Source organism: Brachyhypopomus gauderio, chromosome 20 (assembly GCF_052324685.1).
Source record: "Brachyhypopomus gauderio isolate BG-103 chromosome 20, BGAUD_0.2, whole genome shotgun sequence".
Taxonomy (NCBI): Eukaryota; Metazoa; Chordata; class Actinopteri; order Gymnotiformes; family Hypopomidae; genus Brachyhypopomus; species Brachyhypopomus gauderio.
The window spans coordinates 13,502,572-13,515,063 of NC_135230.1; positions in this window are offsets into that span (position 1 = coordinate 13,502,572).

The window sequence follows — 12,492 nt, forward strand, 5'->3', positions numbered from 1 at the left end:
GAATGCAAAGCCACTTTTACGATTTAAGTGTAATAATTCTCTGTTTGTGGAGCGAGATCTGACCAACAGTATGCTACATTCACTTTTTATGCACTGATTTAGCCCACCTTCAGTAGGCCTAACAGACTTGAAAACCCCAAACGTTTAGTAGGATATCTCTACACTGTCATGATCTTAAATCGTGTTTAAATATTACATAGACATGGACCACATTGTCATTATTTCAAGACGCATGTTGGTGACTTTTAAACAATACATAGGCCTACACGTAACAAAAATAAACGTGTATGCATTTAATGAAGAAGTAGCCCAACAAAAAAACTTTTTTGTGCCCTATAACGTGTGTAATCCGCCTTTGTGGTGCGCTTTACACTGACACAATTTAGATTGGGCCGACAAACGGATGGGTGACAAATGAAAGAATGTGATTCCACAGCGACATTTTGGCACTCCGCGAGTCACGTGGCAGGTGTCAGTCTACAATCTGTCACGCGCGCAAAGCGCAAGGTGTTAAAATGTTGCGCCCTGTTGCTCCTCACACATAGAGCACTGAACCTCAATCCACAATCAGATTTCACAGGCAGGCTGCACCGAGATGGGACAGACATTCTACTTTTAATGTTCCATGCTCAGCATAATTGATTGGTTCATTCAACATACATTTTATAGGTTACCTCAAAATATAACTTGCTAAGTAATTAGAGCCCTCTTTTAAGTAGGCCTAATAAACAATAAGTAATGATAAAAGAAAATACACAGTGTCCCTGTTTCTCGACCTCAACATCAATGACATTGCTTTATTTATTTATTGAGCAGTGCTTAAACTTTACATCAAATGCAGCAATATCCAAACGCAGCCTCAGATTCCATTATTTTATTAGTTACAAAGTATTTCATCAAACATTTTTATTTTCGTAGCAACTTAATGATCAGTCTATAAGAACACACCGAATCAAAGTGATTTAAAAAGTAACTCGGAAGTGATTAAATCAAAAGTGTAACATTATGAGATGATCACGACATAGTAATACATTTAACAACCTCTTTAAACTCACAATGTTTTATCATGAAGCATAACACTTGTCCATTAATATCACCTTGGGGAAACTATTTTCAGTAATACTTATAACGAGGTCATACGAAATTATGTGATCCAGTTAAAGGTGTAAGCCTGGATGAAGACAGCATGAGACGAAGCGAGTTTGAAATCAAAATTGGTCTAGGCTAATTAAAAAGTAGCTATTATAACGAACGAGAGAAATATTTGCACAAGGTTTTAGACTAAACAAGTCAACCTTAGTTAATACAAGTGTGAATTTGCTTACTGTAGTAAGCAAACATAATCATTGAATGATATGTATAGAATTCATATTACATTTCCGCTTGTGTTGGCTTCAGTGTTTCAGTAAGGCTAACAGAAACAGCTGTATCAAATTGCCAAGCTACTAGAACTTCCTAAATGCAAAGGGTTCAGTAATTAGTAGTTGTCGTCACTGCAAAAGACCTCATTCATCTTTAGTCTTTAATAACAACTCATGCATTGTTCTGCTAAGGTCCAGGTTAAGTGGACCATACACTTTTAACATTCCTTAACTTGTAAAGAGTTGAACCCACTATTGTCTCAGCTCGCCTCGTCCCAACTGGATGCTGTAATGAGCTCTTGGTTCTGTATTGTTCGGTGACCAGTGAACTGCTTCGGCGGCGCTGCCTGCAACCTGTTACTCGCTCAGCATATGGTGTCCAAACGGAGCATAAAACTTCTCTTCTTCTTTTGTCGGCTCGAGGTAAAATGGGGTGTCATTCTTAAACACTGAAATGCTCAGCCACGCACGATGCAATAAGTTTGTTTGCTTTTTTCCTGAGAGAGAGAGAGGGAGATGTTATGTTGGTCCTGAGGCAAACCTTAGTTATTGTATTACATTTAAATTGATCCTAACATTGAATGTGGGTCATCCTTTTTCCCCAAGTCAGTGATTTTCTAAGACAATTTACGGTGCAATATCCGCTTTCCTGGTTTTGATACGCCTTATCCAACAATCATATAGGGATAAGAACAGGCCATCTATATTCTCTACTCCACGTCTGATGAAAAAGACACAGTATTAAAAAAAACCCTTAATTTCTTACTAAAGCCATTTCAGCCCAGCTGGTGTTGTTGATCCTTAATGACAAATAATTAAGGCAATGGGAGTGCCCCCTAAGCTCCTCATTTGGCTTTGGGGATAATCCTGTTGATAAGTAGCCTAGGCTAAAAGCTTTATCTGTCACTTCCTGCACTGGCCGACTGAAACCTTTCCAGTTATACCAACAGCCATGCACTCACAGTGTGGAAAAAAATATAAATATATTTCAGTTGTTTGATTTTCTGTGTCTCTTTGAGAAACAGACGGGGCCCAGCGTCCCGTGGACGTTCACGTGACCTCAACTCGCCTCTGGTTTGACACATCGGCAGGGCGCTGAGGCCCAGATCACAGTTGCGATTATTGCCTGGCGAGGTGACTGTAAGAGCATTAGCGCCGGTCAGGATGAGACGTGGGTGTGAGCGCCTTCAAATGTGTTATTCAAAGGAATGGAGCGCGTGAAAAGTACCCTGGAAAGTGGAAGCTTGACGTACAGTTTGTGAAGTGTGAAAAGTGGATCTTGACAAAACATTTTTGCGAAAAAGAGGCTTTAAAAAGAGGCTTTAAATATGCGTTTAAAATGTGCTGGGAGTTATGTGCTTTTTAAAAATGTGTTTTTAAATGTGTTGGAAGTTAATTTGGTGCAAGCATAATCTCTTCTGTTGGGAAAAGGCCCCACTTTAGGGTGGGCAGTAACCTTTGCACATCTATAAATATAAGCTAAACAGTGTACGCAAACTAACCTGTTCCCTATAGCTGGGTTATTTCACTTCATGATTTATTTGGATTTCACGGTCAAATATAGTATCAAAGTATAACACAAACCAACACTTTCAACCATCCAGGGTAAACGTCAATGAGAATTCGACCTTTCTGACATTTTATCTGCAGTACTTCAAATATTGTTAATTCCTTTAGGTGTAGTTTTGAACATTTTTAGCTAATGTTTAAAATGAAAACCACTCCCTTTCCAAAACTTAATGTACATGACATGTAAAATATGCCTTTCGATCCAGCCAGCAAATTGGCAGATATTTATAAAGGAGCCAAAACTGAAAGAAATGGAATTCCCTTTAAACATTTTAAAATAACAGATTTCTCTCAAGCCCTATGTGATTCAAAGCTTTATCTTAACCCATCTAAAGTGAGACGCATTCAAAGTGCATTTGCTTCCCGCAGTGCTCAGTACACTTAATGCAAAATATTATGTTCATTTTTAATGCACTTTTTTTTTTAGCTTAAAGGCCATCGCTTCTTCAGAATGTGTAGGCATGCTGGCCGCCTTAAACCCCCTCAGCCTCCCCCCTCCCTCCCACAGAACCTTCCGGAAACGTTTTACTCATGACGCCACCAGCAGCTCCTTTAAGCAGATGTATATGTGTCACCTAATGGGTGGCACGAGGAGGGCTGCAGTCTGGACGACGTGCCACATCATTTTGGGCCCATTTGGGCTGACCTGAAAAGCCGGATTAGTTTTAGCACAGGGCTAAAGTGACAAATGGGAGGTGTGAGAGCAAAGTGTGGCCAGCAGATGGGAGGATGACATATCAGGGCCGCTCCAGCCAGGACTCCCAGAGACTTAACACCTCCAGCCCCTAACATGTGTGAGCACCAGGGGGGTGGTGGAAGAGACCGCCAGCAGCCCAGCACACACAGCCTGCAGAGGAAGAGGAAGAGTGTACAGATAACTGTGTACAGACGTACAGATAGCGGGCAGAAAAAGAGGAGAAAAAGAGGAATAGTATTCGGACAGAAGAGTCCACAATGTTACCTTTGTTGTAAAATTCAGTATTGGCACTAAAAGATGGAAAGAAATTTGTTTAAATATGACTAGGAGAGGCCTTCACAAATGTATAGACTGCCCTTGTGTATTAATTCATAAATGTATAAACTGCTAATGTATATTCATTAAAACATATAGACTGTAAACATATATTAATTTTTAATAATTTGTTGGCATGTGATATGAATAGTTTTGAAATTGTAGCATATTATTGCTTTGTACTGTATATAGGTTCAGAAATTGCATCCAGTGCAAAAGCAATTTTCTAGTGCTTCTAGTGTATCTAGCAAATAATGAATTTGTTCTACTTTGCAGTGGACATCCCTGTGTGTGAGTGGGTATGTGTATTTATACACAGATCATCTCAACATCCCTGTGTGTGAGAGTGGGTATGTGCATTTATACACAGATCATCTCAACATCCCTGTGTGTGAGAGTGGGTATGTGCATTTATACACAGATCATCTCAACATCCCTGTGTGTGAGAGTGGGTATGTGCATTTATACACAGATCATCTCAACATCCCTGTGTGTGAGAGTGGGTATGTGCATTTATACACAGATCATCTCAACATCCCTGTGTGTGAGAGTGGGTATGTGCATTTATGCACAGCTCTTCTCAACATTCTAACTGAACAAGGAACTGAGAGGGACACCACAATCAATTCAGCATGAGATCACAGCAGTGCTGTTTCTGAAAGTGGAGAGAGATCAAAAGAGACATTAGCATGCAGAAATGAACCGCATCCCCTCCCCCTCAACACTCTCTCTCTCTCTCTCTCTCTCTCTCTCTCACACACACACACACACACACACATACACACACCTCGTTCCTTAAGCTAAAACCCCCAAATCCTTTCCCTCTTGAGATTGCACAAACAACCACAATATATGATGACGTTGCTTTTTCTGTATATTCAAAATATAATGCACAGAATAATTAAAATATTCTCTTAAAGCACAGACTTAGAAACTCAGAAAGCAGCATGTTATAAAGTATGTTTCCAAAAACAGGGTAGAATCCAGTACAGAAGTGATCAAAGTAGTCAATCTCACTGAAGCCGTTCAATAGAAATATGTTTGTGACGGTTCCAACGTTATAATGCGCCAATGATGATCTTTCAGAGGAAGGGCAGTGAAAGTCATTAAAACAGCGACCTCTACAGGACTGGATGGGTGGTGCATAATTCTTAAATTCCACTTGCATAAAAAGAGTGTACAAACATGATGTTTAAAATATATAAAAAAACAAACAAAATGACCAATATATGACGAATGGCCTATATGCCTTATTAACATCACCATAGTCTAAATTAAATAAGAATTTATATCAGGAAGTAATTGACGTTTCTTCTCGTCTAGGCGGTAGGGGGCGCCCTTCCGAAGGCCCGTCCTGGCCGTATGAATATGCAAATATCTTCTTCACGCGGCGTGTGCGCGCGGAATCAGAGCGGCTCGTCAACTGTTGTGTTGACCCAATTACACAGCGCGTATCACCTGAAGGAAAAGGTGTTGAAAACCCAGCACGACAAGCATGTGTGTGTGTATTTCTTTCAGCCTCGCAAATTACCTTAACATATCGTGTCCTTTTATGTTGCGACAAGACAAAAGCATTTTGTTTCTAAGCCTGCTGGTGTTGGTTATATAGTCTCACGCCTGAACACCTCGAGGTCGGGAACTATTGCATTGGTAAAGGCAATTCCAGTTCTCAAGGTGACAGATTGAAGGTGAAATATAGGCGACCTGCGAAGCAGACCTACACACCCACAGTCCACAGGGAATAAACATGAAGTCTTTAATTATGATGTCTCCAAACTACTCATGTGTAATTTAACATGCGATATAAATGTCAGCACTGAAATGGATTTGTAAAATGCTAGTAGTGAAACATTCGCCCCTGTTTTAATAACTAGTTTTTAGTCACACGCGTTGAGAATGTTCCATCTAAGTTTTAATGAGCTGGTATCAATGTGAGGTCAGTACATAAAATAAATATAATCTGACGCCACATGCATCCATTAGATGGCAGTAGCGAGCAAGCTATGACCAGTGTGAAAGACAAAGAGGTTGTCTCGGAGCTTCGTAAGCTTCAGTGATTTTATTTTTAAGCAACGGGGTCTTTGTGTATGCATAAATCGAATGATGCACATTAAAAGGCGCAGATGTTGCTTTGCACAAATGTTGAAGCTCTATATAACATATTTCAGCATTTATACCTTTTTCAACTTTAGGACGGACACAATGCCGCAAGCTATGATCATGATGGCATTACAGTTATCATTTCCAGAGTGTATCAGGCGTGGGGGTTGGTGGCATAATAATTCGCCTTATGTTCTCACAGTATGGTCAGTAAGCAGTTCTTTCTGTTTTCTGGGGCAGGGCAGGCAAGAGAGCTACCAGCAGCATCCTTTGGGAGGGACTTGAGGTCAGAAGCTCTTTTCTAAGTGGTCTAAAAAGAACAGACCACAGTATCTCCAGTATCAGATCCTCATACCTCGTGTCCAGTGTGGGATCCCACTAGCAATCCTCCACCTCCGTCGTGTTGTGGTACCTCAGATGAGACACCATTCAGACCAAACCTGCCCGTGCTGCTGTCGGTACAGGATGATCCATGACTTGTATGTGTTTGCCAGTCAATTGTGAGCCTGATCTGCGTGTGTTATTTTTAATAGCCAGATCTCTCGCTCCTCAGGGTCAGAATATGACGGAACTTCGGGTGAAACTGAAGTGTTTTCTGTTGGTGTTATTCGTCTTGTTCTTTCTTTCCCCTCCTCATTGTCCATGCACTGTCTCTTATACTATTCTGCCCCCTTGTGTATTGCTTGCCCTCATCTGTGGGGCAGAGACTCCCAGGAGGTGCCGTCCTGTCACGACTATGGATGACCCCTGATGCAACCTCTCCCAAGGGCAGTCGTGGGTACCAGTGCTTTGGGTTGCAGGACATGGAAGGGTCACTTTGTTGTTAACCCACTCGTCGGGGGGAAGGCGAGTGGGGCCTTTGTGACAAACCTGGGGGGGGGTGGGGTGGGGTTTGGATAGTGAGGGGGCGACCTCGCAGCAGGTGAGGACGCACGTAGACGTGTGTGACACGGCATGACAAGAGTGACACCACATGACGCTTGCCCAACCAGCAGAGCTGCAGGCAATCCTTCACCCCACCATGCTGTTAACGATGGACTTGGGACGCGTCATGTGGCAGACCCGTTCTGATGGTGTCGGACTGATGCCTTCACACCTAAATAGAGATGTCGGGTGGGGGAGAAGACGGCTGGCCCAGATGGCTGGAGGTGATGGGGGTGATCCAGAAATATGAGAGAAAGAGAGTGGGAGAGAGACGGAGAGAGAACCCGAGGGTGGATTCTGACATGCAGGACTGGCTTCTTTAATTGGTGGAAGTGGTAACACAGACTGACTGGCTGGCTTCATTCTTCACGTCCCTGATCATGTGTTCCCATGTTGCTGTAGGTGTGGAGGTGATTTCTTCACGCCGTAGCCTTTCACTTAGGACGAAAGGTCCCGGCATACAAGCCACAGTCCACAGACAGACCAGCCTTTCTAGCTCCGATAGCCACACTGCGTCCATTCCTCATACGAAATGAAGTCATGCGGTTGTTGTCCAAAAATCTCAGACCTAAGGTTACCATTAGCAGGGAATGGTAGTATTGAACCATCCACTATAGCACACATAAATTTAGCATCTTGTTAAAGGTAAACAGAAAACTACAGGAAACACCACATAGTCTCTTACTATATACGTACACTGGCTATGTACAGTCAAGTAATTTTTCAAGTGATTGCAGCAAAGACTCGGCCAATAAAACAATAGTACTGTGAGGTAAAACAGAGATGCAGTGCAATCACATGTGTAGCAGCTGCCTCATGGATGGATCATCTATGAAACATTAGGTGACCTCCAGCCTTCACCTTCATAATTATCATTTTTGATAAATCATCTCATTTTGTTGTTGTTCTTGCTGCTGGAAAACGAAATCTATTAAAGTTTAATTAAATCAGCCTCTAAAACCTGATGTGAGATGATAAAGGGAGTTAATGAGCACTCTACAAATGAGAAATCATTCTTGGTAATAAAAAAAAACACCCCAAAAACCAACAAATATGAATTAATAAGGATTAGCTCATTACATTGGAAAATTCCTTGTGGTTGCCACATTAGAAAGGTTGAAGAGATGATAATGGGCTGTCCTGCGCTAAATGGGGTCAGGCACAAACAGCGGCAGCTTAGTGGAAAGCCCTGACCAGCCACATGTGCCAATCCATTATTAGGCAATATAAAAGGTTGTTTATTGTGGTCAAAGCAGCTGGATGCTGATTGGTTTAAACCACCTTTTAGACTCTGTGCCTCTCCACTCCCATTGGTCTAATTTCCCCTGAATTAAGGGAGTGGATCACAAACAGCTCGATGAATTTTGGTCATGGATCGAACGCACCTTTGAAACGAACTTTTATTGTATTCGAACGCTCGAGTGTATGCACTTACCATCCTCTTCATCAGAAACACCAGTTTTGAGCTGGGAGAAAGTGTTGCATGTGCTCCAGCCCTTCCTCAGAGATCAGTCTCTGGCTTCAGAACCACTGCTGGCTGGCTGGCTATTTCTGGGTGGTAGATCACTGTCAACCTAGAAGTGACACTAACATGTGTAAAGATTCCAGCGACACAGCGGTGCCTGGTAAACCTGCACCTTCTGTGTGCCCACACCAATCCCACTATTACGCCAGCACTGGAGCCGTGTTGAGAACAGAATGCCTTACAAATAATATCCACTCAGCAGGGCTTTTTTGTGGCAGACAAACTATACATGCCAACAGGGCTACAGTCAGCAAGCGAACACTTACAAAATGCACCTCTAAGGTGTACCTAATAAACTGGGCATAATATTAACGCGGTATGTATATTTACTGACTTCGTCCGTTGAATGGCAGAGATGGAATGACTTCAGGACTTCAGGACTTCAGGAACTGGAGAGGTGTGTGTTCTGCAGTTAGTGTAGAGGTCTCATGGGTTCATCTTCATGATCACGTTTATCCCACTATCGCGGAAAACACACACCTCTGCGGTTCCTCTGTGATCTGGAGGTAAGCGTCAGGAACATGGGAGGACGGTGTGGCTGCCTGATGCGATTGGATCGGTTTGGACGCCCTCGGGCTCCGTCAGGCTGGAGATCAGAAGCTTTGTCCTTGGATTCTCTTTCTTTCCAGCATTCCAGATACCCGTTTGCTTGGGAGGTTTTTTTTTTTTCCCCGTCTAATTTTCAGAGCTTAGCGGAAGAGTACTGGGTGCACTGGAAATTGGCTGGGCCCATTCGGAACATGGTTCTCCACTGTCCTGAATACAAATATGGCAGTGCAGGACCCCCCAGACTGACACGCTGAATAGCCTTTATGCAAATAGCTTATAGAATACATCAGCCCTGCTTTCAACAGTCGTTGTGGGTCTCAATATAACAATATAACAATGTGGCAAATTGGACTAGATTCCAGCCATAGGGGTGTTGAATATGACAGACTTGTCATTATGCGGCTTTTAAGGTGTGTGAGGCAGAGAGGTGTTCTCACGGGGCTAGACATGATGTCGTGCTGGTGTGTGTGTGTGTGTGTGTGTGTGTGTGTGTGTGTGTGTGGTGTCTGTGAATATGTGTGATTGTGTGATTGTGTGTGTGTGTGTGTGTGTGTGTGTGTGTGTGTGTGTGTGTGTGTGTGTGTGTGTGTGTGTGTGTGTGTGTGTGACTGTGTGAGGAGCGTGGGCAAGAGAGGGAATGAGAGATTAGTGTAGAGGCGCACCGGCTTGGAAAAGCTTTGTGGCTTCCGTCCACCCCCGCCCCTTATCCTGTCCCTTTGTGTGTGTGTGTGTGTGTGTGTATGTGTGTGTGTATGTGTGTGTGTTCCACATGAGCCTCTCACACCGCATGGGGCAATTTCAGAGCATGAGTTCAACAGAAAAACCTCTTCATCTTAAACGTCGAGGCACTCAATCTACACCAGCGATTATCCTGGTAACGTAATTAGGTCTTGGTCACGTTGAGAAGGGCGTCCATTCTGTGCGAGAGAGGGCACTCGAGGGGGAATAGCTTAAACCCATTCCGAAAATGAATCGCTTTTCACGACACTCTTAGCTAAAGTCTTGATAAAACGTCCTCCTTTTCGAGAGCTGGAGAGATTTCTCCCCTAGTCTTCCTCTCGTCTCAGCTGCGAGAGGCCGTCTTCGAGGTGAGCGTCATTAATTAAATGCCTCAGATGAGAAACTCGTATTCAGCTTCGTTAAAAGTCTTTGGTTGCTGCACCTGAGTGGGTGGCAGGATATGGCGAACTCTGTCCTGTTCACGCAGGACCTCGCCTACATCAGGACCTCGCCTACATACAAGATACATTTTCTAAATCTCAAGTTGCAGCTGGTGAAATTCATGGTTTTATTCATGAGATGCCATATACATTGGCAGAGAGAGAATAAACAAGTTTTTAGGCAAGGTCTGCGTCAGGACAGAGGCTAGACTATCCTGCATCTTATTATCTGTTTGCAGATGCAATGAGATTACCAAATCGAGAGACTGTAAGACTAACGTGAACCTTATTAAAATCCGAAGGGAACATGAATAAGGTCTGAGACATCATTTTGCAATCTTTCAATCAAATGGACACTACGCGAGTCCTGTGCTGGTTATGGAATTATGCAGCATTTGACAAACAAGAGCTAGACAGTGCGTGGTTTTTCCACCGTGTCTAAAATCTTCAGGTTCAGTTGACATAGCAAAGCTAATTTTGATGCGGGAAGCAGAGGGGAGAGAAGAGCTGGGGGTGGGGGGGTGGGGGGGAAGTAGAGAGGGTGGGGGGGTGGGTGGGGGGTTGTAGAGAGGGGGGGGGAGTAGAGAGGGTGGGGGGGTGGGGGGTGGGGTATTTTGGGTGGGGGGGGAGTAGAGAGGGTGGGGGGATGGTGGGTGGGGTATTTTGGGTGGGGGGGAGTAGAGAGGGTGGGGGGTGGGGGAGTGGGGTATTTTGGGGGGGGGAGTAGAGAGGGTGGGGGGATGGGGGGGTGGGGTATTTTGGGTGGGGGGGGAGTAGAGAGGGTGGGGGGATGGGGGAGTGGGGGAGTGGGGTATTTTGGGTGGGGGGGAGTAGAGAGGGTGGGGGGATGGTGGGGTTGTAGCGGGGCAGAAGGCGCCGTGCCCTCAGTGGAGGTCTGGTAGAAGCACGGCATGCTGGGAAAGCCGGAGGATCTTTTGCCTTCTGGTCTCTCAGGGACACAGGCTGTCATCACATTATACAGGAAGATGGGTGGGGGGACGTCTGGGGTATGTTTGTCTCCTGCATGAGCTGTGTGTGTGTGTGTGTGTGTGTGTTTGTGTGTGTGTGTGTGTGTGTGTGTGTGTGAGGAGAGAGAGAGAAAAAGGGAAAGAAAGAAAAAGAAGAGAGACAAGCAGGCTGAGTGTGTAGGCAATTAGCTTGTGTTATCTTGCTTGTGTAAGGGTGTGTGGGTGTGTCACATGGGTCTGTGCCTCTGTGTAGATGCAGAGGTATGTGTGTGTGTGAGAGAGACACGTGCATGTATATGTCTTGCTCACACACGCTGGTTGTGAGTGAGAAGTGGAGGCAGTCTTGTTTTTTCTGATTAGTGGGAGGTTGAAGTCGCCCCAGGGTCCTCCTTGGGACTAATTAGTGCATGTGACTTCAGGAGAATAAATAAGGTGAAGAAACACAGAGTCGAGCCCGCGTGCTAATGACTCATAAACACACCAGTCCATGTCATTCTGTCCAAGCCAAAGATGGCTTTGTTTTATGCAAAGCACATGCATTCATTAAAAGGGCTGAACAAATGCTGGACTGCTGATAGTGACCTGGAAAAAAACAGAACTGGAGACTGAACCTCTCTCGAAGCATGTCCCGCAAGTTAGGTGTCCTGCTAATTATGTGTCCCGCAAGTTAGGTGTCCCGCAGAGCAGCAGCAGTTTCATCAACTGTAAAGTTCATATTATTTACCTACAATTTATGTTTATTCCCTCTTAGAAATAAGTACAGATTCTAAGATATACATTTATTATACTTTTTTTTTTATTACATGTTTCTGTAAAGGTCTATGAACATATTTGCCTTTTAGGACAGTTTTGACTGAATATATTTATGGTTTTGACGATAAGCAAGTTGAACAAGTTGGATGATTTTTGCCTGAACACTGTGCATGACCTGAGCTACTGAACACTGTGAGAATGACCTGAAGCGATGAATCAGGTGTAGGTTTATTGGATTATTAAAATAAAACAATAAAAACAGAAGTGATTAAATGAATGGACAGAGTACAGTGTCCCATAAAACTATGATTGGGAACCACTAATTTAATGGGAAGTGAAAAGAATGAACAGAGTGTTAATTAAAACGTAACGATCTCATTAAATTTAAGCAACTGTCAAGCGTTTCACGGACGTCATGAGCACAACATGAGATTGAAGTGTGGCGGTGTTCTCGGGAGGTGAACTACACGTTGCCTCTGACTGTGGTCCAACATCATTAAAAGTCTGTTCTGCACGCAGCCGTCAGTCTCCCATTTCAGGCCATGTGCTTCCAGTGGAACTCTAATAATAG